General features: G+C 39.3%; 1 long non-coding RNA gene across 4 annotated transcripts in view; it reads left to right on the top strand.

The window, feature by feature from the left end:
* Positions 1-7313: 7313 nt before the first annotated feature.
* The window catches only part of LOC134538666 (uncharacterized), a 33886-nt gene continuing 20610 nt past the window's right edge, over positions 7314-20589 (top strand). Inside the window, exons 1-2 of one of the 4 annotated variants that reach the window (XR_010076195.1) lie at positions 7314-7405; positions 9921-10062. This is a non-coding gene — a long non-coding RNA (uncharacterized LOC134538666). Of the gene's footprint in view, positions 7406-7432; positions 7714-9920; positions 10063-20589 lie in introns of those variants that run through there. The other 3 variants (XR_010076194.1, XR_010076193.1, XR_010076192.1) reach the window with 3 other exon arrangements.

The following is a 20589-nucleotide window of genomic DNA, read 5'->3' as shown; positions in this document are numbered from 1 at the left end:
ATTCGCCACAGATGGCTGCACCGTGGTTACACATTTCCGTTCCATTTACAAAATTACTGTTTCCTAATGCATTCTGGTAATTTACCTGTGAAATGTAACCCGCTAGAAAACTTTAATTATTGTACAGAAATGAAAACCTATAGTAACAATAAAAAACTGATCGAACTAAAAACGCCAGTAGTGCAGTGAAGCAATCTAGCATCCAAAGTCAACAGCTGGAATCCACCTGAAAAGAATCTGAACGTGAGCAGCTCAATTGGTGCTGCATTGAAGAATGTGCAGAACCGTAGACTACCAGATTAAGATTCTCACCTAGTCTGTGTGTATGTGTCGGTGAGGTGGGATGATAAGTACGATTGATGCTTGCTGGTGCTTCTAGCGCGGTATCTCCTCCAAGTACAAGGCTATGGATATTATTCTTATCATGCAGAGGGTAACAATAAGATTTGAGTGGTAACCATAATATTTTATAGTGGAGAAGTAAAGAGAAAGATGTGTTGCAAGTCTCTTAAGTGATTTTAAAAATCTCTACAGGGTTTTTCATGCTTAAAAATTACCTTTAAAATGTGTGTAGTAGCCATATTTTCTCTTTTAAAAATTGGTGTTTAAAAACTAAATATGGAAACAGCTACTCGTAAATGATTTTCGTAATTAGGTGCCACACTAATACTTTGAGCTGTTTTCAAATTTATGGTTTATTCTGAAGCTCTGTACGCCTTGTGTGTGCCCGGGCAGGCGGGGCCCTTATAAAAGACCTTTTTATGGGTTTCTTTATCTCTTTGTCATGTGTGCATACAATGATATGCACATGTGCTTGGATGGGCTACCTTGTCAGCTGCTTAATTATTTCTACTCTGTTAGGGGTGTGCAATATCAACGCGTAGGAGTAAGTATAACAATTCATGCCACGAGGGATTTATCTGTTAAATAAATACTGTACGTGAGTCATGATAGCTAGTTAATAAATCATGTTAACTGTGAGATGTTTCTTTCTGCATTTGCAACCATGTGCCCTGACGGCTGATGCCAGGCATGTGGGATGCATCGAGAGCCACAGGAGTAGCAACTGTTAAGTATGCTTGATGCTACGAGCGGGCCAGGTCAAGAGGATTGAGGCAAATACCAGGGAGCAGAGTTTGAGTCTCGTCACATAGAGACAACGTTACAACCCTGCGATGGTTTCGCCGGGTTCACATGCAATTTCGTTGATGGTGCATTTAGCGCAAACGTGTAGAGACTCCCTGAAATCAGTCTGTGCCACTTGGCTCTGTACTGGCTGATGCAGAAAGACTCTTACTAGTGCGTGCAGTAATTTTTTTTTAAGTGAACCCCTTTTTTTTTCAGCTGGTAGAATAATATCAGAATTGCAGAGTAAACAGAGTAGATAATGAAGTTAATGTATTGACGCCAACCGCCGGTGCTCCCTCTGGTTCGCACAGGCCGTTATGTCACAGCAACACTTACTCTTAAGTGCATCGAACATGCCCGAGCATGATGGCCGCCGAGTGAGTGTAAGTGCACCACATCGAACACCGAGTCGATTACAGCGCCCGGCCGGGTGTGGCAATGCGCTAAACTAAATCATTAATTATTCTTTCAAATCAAAAACAACCAATTTAATAACAATTTAAAAGATAATTAATTCAAGTGAAATTATGTCCAATTGTTCTATAAACATATATTGTGAAATATGTCTTTTAAGTCCAAAACTGGTCGGAGCTGTTTTCCCGCGCCTCACGTGTCTTGGCGCGAGGTCGCGCGGCGCCCTTGCGCTCAGTTGCCATCGGGAGCTCGCAGGGGTCGGTCGCTCCGCGCACGCAGAGCCCTCAACTTTCGCGCTACATCCAAGTCTCAGCAATAGTGTAAGTTCTTCAAAACCTTTTATCAGCTCTGCGCCGACCCCACTCAGTTGCACGTCTTTTCGTGCGACTCGTTAACTAATCATTTATTCCCAACAGGGAGATTTTCAACTCTTTACGTAATTTTCCTGTCCAGAGTTTAAGGACAGCGTAAATGAGTTTTACGTAGTTACAGGCTTCGAAGCCAAGTAATCATTCTCGTCAAAGGCTCCTAGCCAGCCTCGTGTGTCGAGTTCTAATTCGTTAATCTACGTATCCAACTTTCATCCAATTTAAATGTGTAACTTCTACGTGTAATCTAACCACGTCATAACTGTTTAATAAGTGACTGTAACTTGTATGTTTGTTTCTAACTGGACCTACGGACTATTCGGGACTTTTTATGTTTGCAACAGGCTAGATTGCAACTAACTTTAGAACATTCACTCGCACGTGCTGCTTTACATAATAATGTCAATCTCTGTATAAGCTGCGGCAGAATTGCAACTACGCGACTATCCTCCGCGTCTTTCACGTTGATAATCGGCCACTGTAGGAATCCGCATATACCACTTTGCAACCTATCCTGGTCGCGTGTACCATCTACGCATAGAGGCTCGCGTGCTGCGACGGTCGGACAACAGACGCGGCCAGTACCTGGACCAGTGTGTGTAACGGTTCTCAATAAAGTGCAGTGCCGTGTTAACCAGTTCATTATTTATTTATAAGGCGTCATGGGTGGCCTGAACAGCCCGGGTAGGTTTCGAACTACGACGCGCTCCTACTTAAAAAACTTAGGCAGCGGGAGTGGTGTCAGTGAGCAATGAATATTGGTTGATGATGTGGTGTTAAAAAAAAAGTTTTGAATTGAAACATTTTTACAGCCGGTTATAGATGGCAGCAGCAGCGCGTTAATTTGTATACTTTCCAATACTTTTGTAAATGTTTACATATTTTTGCATACTCTAACAACTCTGTTGTTGGATTCAGTGTTAGCATTAGAATTGTGGTAATTTGTAGACATTTCCAGTAGGGTTATGTAAAATATTTAACTACCTACCATAAACCAATTAATTCATTAAGATTCCATTGAAGACATGGACAGACACTAGTAAATAAAGGTATATTTTAAATGCATGATTACCAGAGATTAAGAGCATAAGTTTCTATTGTAAATGAGGGGAGGCAGATTTTAAGTGTAATACAATTATTCCAATATGGCGGCCGTTTGTTTACATTTGTATTATGAAGTTTCGTTTTGAACTTTTTGTACGTAAACATATGAACCAATTATATTCGATCAAATTTTCTTCCGATCAGCTTAACTAAAGTCTTTAATAAAAGCAGGCTAGAACAGCTGATGCAAATATAGACAAATGTCCGCCATATTGGTAAGTGAAAGACAAAATAATACAGGTAAAAAAACAGCTTCACATCTGGTGGCTAATGCTCCATCTGTATCCTTAAAGTATCTGATGATTTTATAATCCTCTTATCTGTGAAGTTTTACTTCGAATGTAAATTTTGTTCGGGAAGCCTACGATTCACTGGTCCTTTCGCCCTCACGTGGCGGAGCCATTCGTGGCGCAAGGTCGGGCTTCTCGAGGGGGGGGGGGGGGGGGCGTTTGACATCGTACGGCCGAAGGCCACCCCAAAGCCTGACCTGCACCCGCCAGTACTCGGCTCCGCTAACGGAAAGCACCCCTAGCCATGGCCCACCTGAGTCAAGTGAGCGGACCGCAGCCCAAGGTAGAGAATAGCGAACCATTTTAATTACGCATGCAACACACTCCCCGTGCCTACAAAATTCCCCACACAATAATAAAGTAATCAAAAACAAACAAAAGCCCCTAATTAATAGAGTGCGACGTAGGAGTGCCCAGGTCACTCACGTGTAGCTTCCTACTAAAACAGCTGTGAGTGCAACCCTTGCGGCCTTCAGCCTAAATTCGGCAGTGAAACGTGTGACGTAACGCAAACCGCCCCAAATTAGCATTATCATTCGCCACTGGAGTAGTTACCAAGAAACAGACAGTCTCCAGCTTGACTCTAATATGCAAACTTATTTTAGACAAACTTATTAAATGTCAATTCTAAACATATATAGATATTAAATTAATCATTATGTTTTATTATGTGAATTTAGAGCCACTTAAATTTTGTTAATTATATAGATTTTTACGAATAACGGAACTTTAGAAACTCTGACGCGACAGGGAGCTCACCCCTTCCCTCGCACCAGGGCCAAACGCTAGTACAGCGCGACTCGCAGACCGGGACAGACGCACGTCCCACAGGGAGCCAGCATCTCTTTGTTTCACCGAACGTCCATCTGGTAATTATAGTCACAACCAAAACCTTTTTTTTAAATACTCCCCGTGTGCCCCCGGTCCTTTTCCGGTGTAGGGCCTAACCCAGCCGTGTCAATTAAACACACGCCCCACACAAAGCATTACATGGGGCCGTGCAGTATATGGTACGGGCCGTCTCCCGCCACCTCAGAACTTTAGTTAATCGCCCAGTGCACAGGCACAGGCTACATCCAAGCTTAAACGTGTTTTTAATTTAGTAGCGAGCCGTGGTCCACACAGGTGGGCCCGCGCGTCGCAATTTACCGATTACGAGATTAGCCGATGCTAATCGAACGCTCTCGCTCAACTGCGACTGGCGTGAGGACTTAATAAGTAAACACACGTAGAGGCACGCAGGTGTCCCTCTCAGATAACGTGTGCAGTGTAATCGTGTACGTAAGAGCACCACAGAGTGCCGTTTTGTCAAGTGTAATTGTAATAATAGTGTAATCAAAACTTCTACGTGTTCCGACGCCTCATTGGCAGTCATGTACCGCCGAGTAGAACTTTGCGCCCAATGTAATGAACCAGTGTAAATCGTGAATAATAAAACGTCCACCCCGCACCTCCCGTGCGCGACGTGCGACCCGTAGAACAACCAGAACAGTGTATGTAAATTAACCTAAACAACCCAACCTAATCAGGAAACAAATTCCATCACCGCCGACGGTTCTAGCGGACCACACTGGGGCAACGAACCCATGACCATCACACGGTTAGACACCGAGCTAGCCTGGCGCCCTCCCGGAACAGAAACCTCTAAGAAAGCCAGCCACCCCGCTAGGACCTGCGCCCGACCTCGAACATGAGACCGCAGCGGACGGCAACCTGATATGACCACAATTATTATTAGAAAATCAGTTTTAATAAATGCAAAATGTGATAAAATATTGACGCCGTCCCCGCTACCTCTGACTATTTAGACGTGATTTTTGCTCGGGTTCGTGATCTCAGGGAAGGTCTGGCCTTGTGGCTAGAGGTAGGGGTTAACGCAGTAGGGCCCCCCGAGCTGTTATGGCCACTCGGGATGCCTGAAGAATAACACAAAGTTTCTGGAAGATATGTGTTGAATTTAATACAGCACAGCCCAATACATGGTGCTGCCCGTTCTGGCCATAACGGTTTGCCCGACGTGACTAGTCACACGCGCAGCTCACTTCCTCAGTGGCGGCTCACGATTTTAATGCGCGTGAGGGGCGGAATTGTACACGTGATGCGATAGTTACAAAAATACACTCTGACATGACGAACTATATCTTGACGAACAATACACTTCACTATTACCTAACACTTAATAAACTGGGCTAGTGGCACGTAGGCCTGTGTCTCCGGCGACTCTACGTGATACCTAGATGTGTCCCAGGGACTGATTCTCTAATACATTTGGCGGCACAATGCCGTACAACGGTGATACATAAACCCTAACGTGACAGATAACACTTTGACGAGCAACTATTTCACTACTACATAACACTTAATAAACTGGGCTAGTGGCACGTAGGCCTGTGTTTCCGGCGACTCTACGTGATACCTAGATGTGTCCCAGGGACTGATTCGTTATTATGTTCGATGGCACGTGTCGCCTGCTGGCTGCCCCGTGCGGGCCAAAACTAAGTAGCATGTAGGCTAAGTTGGGGCGTGAAGCGCCGACGTAAATTCTCGTAAACTTCCCACAGTTCTTACGTATGACGTAGATCACTCATCTTGGAGCACTGATTTAATTAAGTCAAATACCTCATGGTAGATTGAGGCCGACCGCGGAACTGTACGTAAACGTTTGAAAAGATATTACACTATTGAAAACTAAATGTCGGTGAAAGCAAAGTTTGATGGTTCCGCGTTGCGCGCAGGCTGCCGGCCTGTTCGAGCTCCGGAAGGACACTGACTCTGTCGCCGCGCGCGACCCCCCTCCCCCAACAGCCCTCCCGCAGAAACGTGTGAATTTCGCGGGAAACTGAACCAGCCAGGTTCGGGACAAATCGCACAGTGAAACATGATTTTGCAAGGACTGAAATATTAATTGATGAATAATAATGTTTAATAAAACTTGTGAAAAAATATACATAAATTAATTTGTTGTAGTGCGGCGGAGGGATATGCCACACCCGGCCGCATCCTTCCGCCAGCGCAGCACTCGTTCGCCTCGTCGTACGAACTACACTTTGCTGCTCGCATGAGCGCGTTCGGTGCACACGCTTTTGCGAGACGATGAGGCATAGCGGTCTATGCGACATAGAGGAGCATTGGCGGTCGGCGTCAATATAATACTATAAAAGTATAATATTATAAAATAATTGAGTAAATCTTTCAGAAAATGGCATAAAAAATTTTGTGAGTGGTGGGGGGTGCATCATTTGGTTAGAATTTGGTTATGGGGATGGGGGGGGGGGGGTTAATCATGGTATTTAGGGGGGGGGAGGGGTTGGGCACCTCTGCCAATTGTAATAACATTTTCCGATTCAAATCGACAAATTAATAACTCTAATACAGTATTTTTTCCAATCACTCTTTTCCACCCAATTTTTATGAAACTAGCTAAAATCTACACTTATAGAGTTTGTAAGGAACAATGTAAAACTAGGTGACTTTTAACGAATAAATAATTTGTTTATCTGTATAGGATGAGTTAAAAATTTGTCTGACAAACTTCGACTGTAGATCTATCACGACAAAATAAGTTGAAAAAATATTCTAAAGTGCTTCTTAAGACTGGTACACATCTTTGAAGTTAACCCTGAACTTCTTTTTTATTGTGAATAATAGAGGAAGCAGCTGAGCATTTGGATTATGTTTAATCGAATGAAGTTCTACAACCACCGCAAATTTGGTTGCTGTAGCGAAATTGTTTTATAAACCACAAAAATATGTGGAAATAAATGTGTGACCAATGTTTCTGCAATGTCAATGAAAAATTAAATCTCGCAAGTTAATGTTATAATTGTTGGTATTTATGTTCTTACTACTGTGTTTGTTAACCTGCTGAAGAGTTAATGTACCATTATTTGCCCATTTCATTTTACGTTTTGTATATACAGACATTGTACCGGTACAGTGCGGTACAGAGCTGCTGGTGTAGTGTTCTGGCCGTATGCAGCCGCCGAGGCCCTTGCCAGACTATTTGTCGGTTTTTTTTGCAAGATTTGAAAAAAAAAAAACAGTAACTTTGCCGTGGTCGTGTTTTTATTTTGTTTTCCAAGCCTGCTGCGGTTATTTACGGTAAATTTACTTTGACGTTAACATTTAAATATTTTGTTTACGGTCAGTTTCCGGTCGGCCGGTATTCCTTTAAAAATTATAACATCGGGTCACAGTGATCGGGTGTCGGGTGGTCTAGTGGTGGCCATTGCCGCTACGGAATGAGTTTATCTGGCTGTTCCCGATAAACGTTAATAGTGATAAATAATTTCAGTGCGGGCACGTGATCTACGTCTTAAAACGTTGTTAAGACATCGTGGCCACGTATTTCTGAAGATTCGGTGACTGAGAATTAGTCCAAGAGGCAGGATATTAGTATCTCCAGTACGGTAGGATACATCCTGTACTGCTGATGCTTGCATACCCTAGAAACATCTGCGAAGTTAGAAACGGACACTCAGTGGTCCTGACTATTTTTTTTCTTTGTCATCTCCCTAAAAAGCCGAGCGAACTATTTTTTTTCTTCTTTTCGTCAGAAACTTTTGGTATTGCCAGCCATCCTACAGGCACCGATAGCTATCCATAATTATTTTTATTTTGAGGATATGTTTGCCTGGAACGGCCTTGTATTTTATTCTAACTAATTTCAATAAAATAGTTTTTTTTATTATTTACATTTCTCTTATTTATACACCCAACTACCAGACTCAAATGTTCTCTTTTTCTTTCGAGTCGGTTAATAATTTTAATGCAAAAACTGTTGAAGGGTTTAATGATCAGTGTTTCGTGTATTTGTTGATTACCATACACCGAAACTCCACACACTTGTAAGTGTACTCTAATACCAACTTATTTTAAGTAAGTACACCTACATTTCTGTAAGTGTCTGTGTGTACAACTTACAACAGTGTTAATATATAATGTAAATATCAATACCAAATGATGTGTGGGGTTAAAAGTAAATAAAAAATACGTAAAATTTATAAAATCAGTCAAAAACTATAATGAGTTTTCTTTAACTTAATGGGGTGGAAAACTGTCACGAACTGCTGACACAAGGGAGAGAGCCGTCTCCCGCTCCCGCCGTTGGAGGCACGGTGTGGTCCGGAGCGCTCGCGGCAGTCAGCACTCGCATGCGACACGGACAGCCCTGACAGCGTTTATCCATCATTATTCTTTGTTTTGAACCACCGGGCGCTTATAATTGTCTTGAAATTTTTTGCGCGTAATTCTGCTGTTGGTGCCACACTAAATTTTTCATATTTTTTTAAAGTCAATGTCAACAGAACACTTGCACGGATCAAACACATTACTTATTTTTCTTCTAATACCAACTTAATCATATGTCTTTGTATTTCCTTAGTGACATCTAAATTATATTATAATTAAATTATCTGGAATAATTTAAGTAACTCTATTAGTTTCAAAATTTACAAATAATACTCCAAATAAATCAATACTATAATTTAAAAAATTTACAAACTACAATTTAGATCTACACAGTATCTTAGGTTTTTAGGAGCTAGAAGAAACATTTTAGACACGAGATTTGTGAGTGACTGCTTATATTAGAAAATGAAATTGCAACTATTTTATTGAAAATAATGGCTTCAAAATTCTGACTTTCAGTGGACACACTCATTATTTATTTGTACAGTGAGTAAAAGTAATGGTAAATATGTATTGTACGGATTAGCGCCAAAAAAAATCATACAAATATGAAATAACTTTCATTATATGCTATCTTACGTCCTCTTTTCTGAAAAGAGGACGTAAGATAGCATATAATGAAAGTTATTTCATATTTGTATGATTTTTTTTGGCGCTAATCCGTACAATACATATTTACCAAAGTAATGATATTAAATATAGACTCGTAAATAATTTAAATAGAATCAACAGTATTTTTCCAACAGTAGAAAAAGAAGCTAGTGTTCATACTCTACAGGCTTATATTAATCTATCTTAGTCTCTAATCTGTTACAATTAATTCTAAATGATAAAACAACCCCAGTTTATTTGCTTCTGATATATTTTATTTTATATTTCTGTATTTTTGTATTTCTTTGTATTTTATATGGTATTTAATGCTTTAGCCTTCAGCTGTTGGTAAACATCTCTATACTTAAAAAAAAATTAAATAAGTAAATAAAAATAAGTAAATAATTTATTGTCATTACTCATTAAGTTCTTAGCCACTAGGAACATTTTTTTTTTACCTTAATTTGGATTATGATAGCTAAAACATTAATTTTTCAAGATCTTGAATATTATTTATTTGTTTAATGTTATACACGTAAGATGGCTTGAGTGGTGAAATCACTCGCCTCCCACCAATCTCCGGTGCAAGGTCACCCCAGTCTTCGCCATGAGCCGGTGGGGTTTTCCTCGCTCGCCAGTTTTCCATTAACACTCCATTCTCAGTGCTGAACCACGTTTATGGATTCTCAATGGTTATTAGCATGTTTGGCTGATTTAAACCGCAATGGTTTAAATCAAGTGGTTTTTTTTATATAAAAAACCAACCACATTCTCATTACGTCATCTCTGACGACGAAGATGTAGACGAGACACGATTCTGTTTGTGCTGTCCCAGGGGCGTGCTGAGCGGCACAGTGACGAGGAAAACGGCAGTGTGGCCCCCTGACCGTGCGCCTCTGCCCGGGCGCAGATCTGCCCCCAGCGTGTGCAGGGTGTCCGTGAAGGAATGTCCCAGCTGCAAACTTCAATCCTCAACCGTAAGCGTAGTAGAGTTTCGGTTCAAGGTCACAATAAAAGAGTAAACTCAAACAGTTTAAAGCTAAAGTGCATGCGCGAGTATTGCTTTGTTGTTTTCTCGCTTGCAGCGCCACCACCGCCAATGCAAAATGGCGACTACATGGAGCTTAAAGCTTCTTGTGTTCTGCAATTTTTTTACGATTTTGCTAAGAGTGAATCTGTGATTTCAGTTCAACGTGCGTTTATTTTAGAGTTTGTCACAAAATAATCCACCGATGGTGTAGGCAACGGGTGTGATTGTAAAGGAAAGATCGTGGGACGACCAAAAGTGAACGGGATGTTGACAGTGTCGGAGCATCTCACCTGCGTAGCTTTGAGAAATCTGTTCGGGAAGCAAGTCTTAAACTTCAGGTGCCAAAGACGACCGGTTGGAAGGTTTTAAGAACACGTTGCCAATGCTTTAAAGCCGTATGACTATGGTGAATGTTGTAACTTTGCACGTCAAGTTTTTGAGCATGAAGGTGACTTTCTTGATCTCGTGGTGTTGAGCGATGAGTCAACTTTCCATCTAAGTGGGAAGGTAAATACAGATGATGTTTGTATCTGAAAATGTGTGCCATATAACATTTGTTATGAAAAGTTAGGTTAGAGTTTACCTTCAATTTGATGTATGATTTGTTGTAAATAGTCTAAATGAAACTGTTATTAATCTACCATTGAAACTCAGACTTACTTTTATGGACACTCTGTTTATACAAACTGGGGGGGAACAGGGTTTGAAAGGATAGCCCTATTAATTGGTTAAAGTGTGATTCACGTGTGAAGCGTACGCTTTGGGGAAAGGGGTGTTTTTTCTTAAAAGGCTGTAGCCGGGCTGGTTGTCAGCTTCGTGACAGATTGCTGTAGGCCAAATCTTGTATTCTGCACATGTGGCCATCGCTTTCCAGTTCAACAGACATAACAAAAGCCAAGTGGATTGGTTTACTACATGGCACACCAAGAGACAAATTTTTTTGTACCACTTCAATATACAAAGTTACTTCATAAATATACTAGTGTCCCGCTATCCGCACTAGATGGGACTAGATGGACGCTATCCGGATAACTGCAAGTCTAGGAAACTGCACGCAAGTCATAACCAAAACCTAGTGGATTTATTACTAAATGCACGCCAACAAACAAATTTTTTTAGTTCCAATTTTATATATAAAGTTATTTCAGAAATATAGTAATGTCCTGCTATTCGCACTAAATGGAACTGGATGCTTGTAGCGTTGCAGAACCCTGCCCTCCAAAATAAATATTTTCTTTTAAACTTCTTTTTGTATAGGTAAATATAAATAAGTCAATGTTTTTAGAGTGGTGTGTATGTTATGAGACAGTATAATCAGACATTATGGCTATTAATATATGTTACTAGCTGACCCGGCAGACTTCGTACTGCCTAATTAAATTGCAATAAAGTCCTGTCAAAATGATTTGTAATGTGACATTTTTTTGTTCCTACATATTTTATAGTCGGGGCAAAAAATTCTCCTGAACAGAACCGTCACCCTGGTGATAGGGTGTTGTGAATAAGAAATATAATTAAATAAAACATATAAATAAAAAGATAAATAAAAAAAAGTAATATCTTTATTGTTAATCATGTGAAACATAATAATTTTTATTTTCATTGTAGTGCATGATTAGATCGGTAATTAGCTTGGTTTGTAGCATTTCGGGTTCTTCTACCTAAATTGATTCGTCTAATAGGAGGCATATCTATATTATAGATTATTTTGTCACATGCAATAATTAGCGATCATAGGTAAATGAACACTGCACAAAACACTATATAGGTAAGAATTTGTTTAGTGTATAAGTTGACAAAAGCAAACTCATTAGGGTAGATAACCTAAAATCCAAGGAAAAAAAAAACACTGACATTGACAGTTTGTTGCTGTTTCAACTTTTTTTTAATTAGATATGACTTGGAGTCAAATCCTTCAAGCCGTATTTAAAATAGGGTAATGCAATAATAAAAACTTAAACTTATGAAATACTTTTTGTAACGCTGGTTTTGTTTGACTGATGTATTGACTTGAAAACTGATGCATTTTAAAGTAAAACAAATGAAATAATATCGCGAAGCCAACCAAATTAAACTATTCGATTTCGTTTTTTTTTTTTTTGTTTATCTGTGCTCCAACACACACTGTTTTGATAGATATGATTGAACTTTGTACAGAGGTAATAAAGTGCAAATTGACTCTTTGACGTTAGGAACATACCTACATTGTTTAAACAACAATGAGTGCTCGTTTTAGTTAGAAAACGTTTGTATGGGAAAAATAAAAGGGCTGGTTTTAGGGTTTTTCCGGCAATTATTCGAATTTTTCTCGCCGTAAAAACCATCTTTGAACTTCAACGAACATTTTAAAAAAAAAATTGGCCAAATTGGTCCAGGCGTTGTTGAGTTATGCGCTTACCAACACATTTTGCGATTCATTTTTATATTATAGATTTGCACGTGCTATGTGTTTTAAGAAGGTATTTTGTATTTTATTAGACATTTTTAATCATTACTATTTTTTATGTAATTATTCACAAAGAAGTCGCTGTACTAGATTTTCGCCGGTTTAGGCCTACTTTTTCAGGTTTTTTCTAAATAAGTTTAATTTTGTAAAGTAATTTGTATTATAATTGCTGTTTGTAATGTTCATTAACGTGTGGAATGATTCTAGAACAAGGGACTGTGTCTGGTGTGATGGTTAGAAAGAGAGGCATGAGAGGCCTGTAAGTGTAAGTGAGAAAGAAACAGTAATTCCCCTCAGAGATAGATAAAGACGGGAATTCCCCCACTGCGTGGGAACTGATTGATAACTGCTGTCTCACAGTGTGGGAGAGAGAACGAGAATGGGAGTCCCCGATTTTGATGTGAAATTGAAAAGAGACAGATCAAGGGAAGCCCCGAGTTATGTGTGTACAGGGTTTTTTCATGTATTGTAATTTGTTCTGTGATTGGCTTGTGATTTGTAGAGTGAATGAAGCGTGCGTGTGATTGGTCGGTGAGGTCATGTGACTTCTACTCCCTGCGTGGAGGAGACATGTCATGACCTCATGAGTTCATCAGTAGTCGTCGGGCGATCGCTGCCAGGCGAGGCCGCGTTTCGGCGGCTCGCGGTTTTTCGCTAGGTGCGGCCGTGTTTGAGGCCGCACATATTTTGGATATTTCCAGCAAAAGGTTATTGAAAGACTTAATCGACGTTATTTCTTTTTATTAAATTTCATCGCCCAAGCTGCGAGTATTCTCGACAGGCGAATGTACGACTGAACGAGTGAATGAAACATTGGAAGTGTTTGGATTCGTATGTGCATTCTAACTTGAGAAAATAAAAACAACAAAATTACAATCGGCGTTGAACATCTGTTTATTTTTGTATGTAACGAACCGTTATAAATGGCGCCCGGCCGCGCGGCTTGAATTTGGACACGACCCTGAGATTAAGACGGACATTTCGGCAGCAGAGAAGAAAATATAAACATTCGTAAAACAGTTCGTGACTACGATAACCCCAAAGGACAAAAAAAATCTACAACAACTATTAAACAGTTTAGAAGAAAACGGCGAAGTGTATCCAGAACTGTCTGCGCAACTAAGTGGCGAATGCGGCAAGAGACGACAGGCTATTTCAGCGAGTGAAGTGTTCCAGAGAGACGGCGGAAAGCGGTACAGCGCGGGACAGAGCGACCCTAGGCACCGTGGGACTTCAGGTCTGGCTCAACGCGGGAGTTCAGAACCTCATTGCCAGACATCGAGATTGTCACTTCGCGGGACATCGCGGGATGAATCGCCGAAAATAGCAAGTCGAAAAATGGAACTAAATTAATTGTTTGCATTGTTTTTCTTGTGAGTTGAGTATTCAACTAAGATTTGTGTTAAAATTTTTGTAATTTGTATATTTCATTATGATGATTAGTATCCCAGTTGAGGTTATGGGGGGGTCAGACCAAATTATGCAATTACTATTGTCAATGAAACAGGGACAACAGGAATTAAAACAGTATCTTACTAATAAAATTGAACAGGGACAACAAAAATTAATACAGGGACAACAGGAAATAAGCAGGAAATTTTCACAAATGAAGGATGAAATTTGTAAACAGTTACGACAGGGGTTAGTTCATACCGAGGGTAAACTGGGTAAGGTACAAACCAATGTAAAGGAAATTCACACTTGTAAACAAAGGGTTGAAAGCTGCGAATCACAAGTGGAAAGGGAGCTAACTAATGTAGAAAGTGGTGAAAATGAAATAATAGTGTCAAAAGAACATGTTGAAGGTATTGGGCATGATATACATGAACATGTAAACATTGGGAATAAATGTGAAAAATTCCTAGATGGTAAAACAAAGGAAATGTGGACAATGTGGTTGTAAAAGTTAGTAATTCCAGGGGAAATACACATGGAATCAGGATTTTGTGTAAACAAGTGAAGGAAATAGAGATTGAAATGAAAACGTTTTCAGATAAACTTAAAGATGAGTTTGCTGAGGAGATAATCAGTGAAGTGAGTTTTGCATTATGGAGAAATGATTAAAGGAAATTTTTTTCATAACAGTAATATGCCAAAATGTGGGTTGTGTGTAACGAATAGGTTACTAACTAAAATTTTTGCACTGATCCATGTGAGAAAAACTGTGCAACATGTTCAGAGGTTTTTTGTGTGGAAACGTGTGTACAGAACTATCGCCGAAATTGTAATTAGTTGTTTGTTATGGTCACAGACAGAAGTAAGGCATGGTAAATGTACAGGGGTGATGCAACCTCTGGAAACTGTGTGTGTAGACTTGTTTGGCCCACTGCCTAGATGGAGGGGTAGAGTCAAAACTAGTTTTGTTGTGTTTGATGTTTTTTAAATTTTTTGCCAATTGTGCCATTTTATAAATTTTTTAAAATGTTTTTCAGAATTATTTTTATACTTTGAATTATGTCCTTTTTGATAATGTTTTGTATTTTGTAGAGTTTTTGTATTTTTTGAAGAATAGTTATAGGATAATATAGGAATGCACAAGTAATGTTATAACAGCAATTTTTTTACAAGATTCTTAAAGAGAAGAAAGTTAAATACATCGAAGTTAATGTGAATAGTTTCTGTTTTGAAACAATAATAGTAATGATGGTATAAATTCTTTTGAATAGGCAGTTACTAAATATTATTTGAAGAAATGCTTTACATTGTGAGAATTTCATTGCACTTGGGTAATGTTTGGTTTGTTTAATGTTGTGTCGTAGGAAGGTGTTAACTGAAATTTATTATGAGTTATGTTTTTGGGAAAATGATATAATTTTTAAATGGTTAAATATTCTAAATTAAAATGCCACACATATTGGTAATACTAAATGTTTGTTTTGGATTGACTGACAGGGTGACAACATCCTAAATTAAAGGTATGAAATGTAATGCTAAACGTTAATGAATAACAGTCGTTGAGTTTTGAAGCTGCTGAAGCAGGTGTGTGTTCATGATGGCCAGAGTTTAGGTGAATTTTTCGTATTGTCCTAAATAATCAGATGTTTTTTTTTGTGTAATGCAGTTTGGGAGGCAGCTGGGGGGCCAGGAGGTTAATTTTAAATATGTTTCCGGCAGAGAGTTTTATGTTTTTTTTTTTTGCAAGGGTGCGTCCCTTCTCCTTGGTCGCTCCCACCCCTCATCAAGGTTAATTTTATGTGCTGTTGTTGCTGAAAGGGGAGATATGGTTTGAAACCTAAGGAAGGGCATTGGTTCATGTAATTTGTTTTTGAAGAATAGAAACATACGACTATATCTTAATGAAGTGTTTGTCATGCCATGACTGTAGAATGGTCAACCTGTTTGTAGAAATTTATTTGAGGTATGTAAAGCTTAAAGTTTGATGTATAATGACAAGTGCTATGCATATTTGGGTATAGCTTGGTATAAATTTTGTTGTCAATTTTATAAATAGGTTAGCCGAGCTGACTAGCAGCTAAAAGGGTTGTAGTTTGGCTAGCTCAGGAGCTAGGAATGATTGAGAAGGAAGTTGGAGGGAAAAGAACTGGGTATTTTTTTTGGGTGATGGTAATGATGATTTTGTGTATTTTTTATATTATAGTTAACGATACTAAGAAATGTAAGTGAATAATGTCAACAAAAGAAAATGCAGTGTTGATAACAGAATTAAATTTGTGTGTATTTGGTGTAAATGCTATGAGATGTAACATTTTAATAAGACAATTTGAATATGATGAGTGATAAGGTAGTGTGTTATAAAAAAGTTTTGAAGTTTCACATAACTAATTTAATGATTTTTGGAGTTGTATTTGTGGTGGAAAGTTTACCATGTGAATTTCTGTGTCGTAGGAAGATGATACATTGGATCAGAAGTTAATAGTTCATGGATTATCAATATTGAGCAGACTAGTTCTAATTTTGAAATAAGTGTTATCCAGAGGTTGAAGTTAATGATAGTGGTATTGTGAAGAGTCTTAAAATTTTAGAAGTTGTTTTATTGGATGGAATTTAGGAAAATTTTGAGTCAACTGTTTTGAAGTGATGGTGTTGTCAAAGTTTTGTTAGTGCAGATATGAGGAGTGGAGATATTGGTTGATTTGAGGGTCAAAGTGGTTGTTCCATGGGATTTGAGGAGTTTGTCATATGCAGCAGAGAATTATGGTAACATCGGTTTTTAATGGGTTTTAAAGGTGATAATTTGTTTGAGGTTATTTGAGGTTGGAAGTTTTTATCGTCGTCAAGGTGGTCATGGAGACGTAATTCCTGAAGCTTTTTGTATTTGTCATCGTCGTCGAGGTAGTCATAGAGATGTAATTCTTGGAGTTGAAGATTTGTCATCGTCGTTGAGGTAGTTATGGAGACGTAATTCCTGGAGTTTATTGCAGCTGGTGTTGAGGTTTCCACGGCTGTAAAAGTAAGTTGTTCAGAGTTTTTTGTTGTTATTGAAGATTCTTCGTTGACCAGGGGGTTTCTGCTTGAAGCTTGTAGAGAAACCAGTTTCAAAGTAATTTGTATCAGGCACTAATGAGAGGGAGATGACCATTTACGAAGAGTTGTTGACACTTTGTAAGAAATATGTTTTCAAATTTTTGGCTTTATGACAAAGAATTGATGTTACAGTATTGCAGTTTTTAAGTAACAGTTCTTTGAATTTCTATATAAACAAGAGTGTAATGACAGGATGCATTTAGGTCTAAAGATGTTTTTGAATTTATTTTGTACAGGTTAGTTTTTAACTTTTATAACTTTTCAATGAATTGTAGTGTTAATTTAATTGAAAAGTTGTGGGGGTTATGTAGCGTTGCAGAACCCTGCCCTCCAAAATAAATATTTTCTTTTAAACTTCTTTTTGTATAGGTAAATATAAATAAGTCAATGTTTTTAGAGTGGTGTGTATGTTATGAGACAGTATAATCAGACATTATGGCTATTAATATATGTTACTAGCTGACCCGGCAGACTTCGTACTGCCTAATTAAATTGCAATAAAGTCCTGTCAAAATGATTTGTAATGTAATTAACCTGTGTTCCTGTAGACTTAGTAGGTACTTAAAAAAAAACAAAAAAGGCCTAGAAACGTACGGGCCATGGCATACGTCAAGAAGACATATGAACAGTGAACAGAGGCGGAACACAGGTACAATACAAAGAATTTAGGTGTTAACACCCCAAAAGGTTGGTGGGTGTTAAGGTGGATCGTAATCTATAAAAATATAAATAAAACAATTAAATCTGGTTACTTCTAGATTATTTTAATGGTTAACTTATTTTATTTTGAACAAGCCAGATTTTTCATAATAGGTATGGTAGTTAATACTTTTGGTCACCACTTTAATGACTTACAAACTAGTGACAATATATATTTTTATCAAAATCCACAGGTTCAGTAAACTCAAAGTTTAGTACATTAAATTATAATAGAATTGAATTTTAACACGCGCAGGCCGGCCGCGGATACTTTGATAATTACTTTACAGATTACATTTATTTTAAAGCAAGTTGCACAAACAAGGTTTCAGAGTAATAAAATCAAAAATAAACAATTTTTCATTATTTGGATTGACAAGTACCTTTGATTACTATATTTTATACCTTTTTCTTTAATTGGTAGTTGAATAGTTCGCAAATTGTTCGTAGAGAATTTAAAACTTTAAGATTTCTTACATTGTGTCTTCCAAACATAGACTTAGCTGCATGCGAAGTGCTGACATCCGAACGGCGTGACGGGGTGGATAGCGGACTAAAGTTGACAGCACGATGCATGGAATTTAGATGGCCGAAATCAGGAACTCAGTGCGGGTAGATGTGGTTGTCTACCCATCACTGGGGATGGAAAACCCCACTGTGAAAACAAAAGTTCACACAGCGTTATTAAGTGGTTATGGCCAGTGGGAAAGTTCTCGGCCACAAAGGGCTCAAGAAAACAGGAAATCAAAAGGGCACTAAAATCTCTACTCACCAAATTGTGGGGTAGGTCGGTGGTACTATCTATCCATGATGGTAGACGTCCACTAGCGCGGTTGCACGCACTTAATTCGCCAGAAAAACACTAACACTAATATGATGTTTAAACTTAAAATTGTAAGGGGATTTTCCCCCTGGTCGTCGCGACTACATCCTATATTCTTTGATGTCCGACTTCTTAGTAGGAGAGACGCGGTCGCGATAGAAGTAGCGCGGCAGATGTAGGATGCTCCCTGTACCACAGTTGATTGTCGACTCTCTCTACTTGAGAGAGTCCCTTGGTTCCTGCATGGGCTCAAAACCGAAAAGGGGGAGGGGGGAAGAGAGAAACAGAGTGGGCGGAGCTAAGCGGGCCATGGGAGGAAAAGTACCTTGGGATTGGTCAGGGCTTGTGCCACAAGAAAAATATAAAACTCTCTATGAGCGCCATCTTTAGTTGGGACAGGCGCCATGAGATAGCGCACCGAGCGGTGGCGTAGCTGTATGCCGTCTAAGGCAAAGGGGGATTGGAAGGTGGTGTTCCCTGGCGGGAGAAACAGACATTAGCATGCTTAGTTTCAGTTGTGCTCGAGAGATCGCGCACAAGCCTCGTGCGTGGAGCGCAAGCATAGGCGTGGCTTGTTCCTAAAGGAGAGGAGGGGTTGACGAGGGAAGGGGCATGGTCTTGTCTCGGTCATGGTTCCTGGAAGCATAGCAGAAAACCTAAGCGGGCCAGGGGTGGCGGGGAAGTGCTTGTTTTATGCCGAGACCAGCACATCCGCTTTGCTCGCCAGGGCCTCGAGCCTGGGAAAGCGAGCTAGGCTCGCCTGACGAGGCAGGTACCCCTGCGTGAGAAACAAGGCGGAAGGCACGTTAGGCAGGGAGAGTTATCATGTCTGTTCCTGCATGCCGGCGAGATAAAATTAACTCGGCTAGCCTACGCTGCGTGTAAGTGTCTGCATGTCTCTGCTGAGACGTTGAGACTCTCTAAAACCCACTAGTAAAGTTTTAATATGTATAGCCCTGGGTGGTATAGATGAGAAAATAAATTTTGATGAGGTACTCTAGCTTATGGGAAAGCAAAAATATTTTAATAAATAAAAGTTGAAAAATTGAGCCATTAAATTACTGATTTTCGGCTCATACTCCCCCGCTTGATGGCGGAGCCCAGGGTAGATAATAGGACAGACTCATGAGGTAAATACCCTGATTAAATTTGCATAAACTTTAATGTAATATGAAAGGTTAAAATTGAGATATCTGTATTATAGATTGTTAAAAAAAATTCTATGGTGAATGAGGAACTCTAAAAAAGTTGATCTCAGATGTTGGACATGGTGTACATTCTCAAAATGGGCACTATGAGGAAGGCCGAAAAACACTGAGGCCGAAACAAGGGAAATGCGTCCTTGAGCACTCAGTGACGAATGGGGATTGTAACCCCTGTAAATGGGTATGGTAACCCGTATATGAGCATGATAGCTCTGTAACTTACAAACTAAATGGGAATATAACCCCTGTACAAAACGTCTTTCCACAAGAAGCCGAAGGCATTGGGACTTTGCCCGCTCAATCAGGCTATGGATAGGACGGAATAAATTTGACGCTTGCTCAGAAGCGAAGCGAAACCTCGGTCCCAGAATGACACTTAATAGCTTAGCATAGGATCCTGTTGTCCATGCTCTGAAGGGTGATCAGTCCAATGGGCTGGAACAGTGATGCCTAAGCGGGAAATTCCCGAAAGCTAGATTGGGTTTGAAACCCAAGAGAACAACTACAATTTCTAGAATGATAAATTAAAAAAAATATATATATATCTGTAAAAAGGTGTAGGAGTTTCCGCTAAAACGACTCTGATATTTAGAAAATAGTTTAATATTAATTACTTAAATGTTTCTGTAAAAAAAATAAACGTAAATCAATTACCCTTAGCACTCAAATTTAAATAGTTTTGTAAAAATTATAAATCTAAAATAAACCACATTATAAATCTAAAGGGTTGAATTTACTTAATTGAGCAATCGGAGCTTCCATGGCAGGCATTTAGGTTTTACACTGCCTGAAATGGGATTTGAGCAGAGGTCGTCC

Source organism: Bacillus rossius, chromosome 14 (genome assembly GCF_032445375.1).
Source record: "Bacillus rossius redtenbacheri isolate Brsri chromosome 14, Brsri_v3, whole genome shotgun sequence".
Classification (NCBI taxonomy): domain Eukaryota; kingdom Metazoa; phylum Arthropoda; class Insecta; order Phasmatodea; family Bacillidae; genus Bacillus; species Bacillus rossius.
Note: the sequence above shows the minus strand (reverse complement) of the source record. Positions and strands in the feature narration are given on the sequence as shown.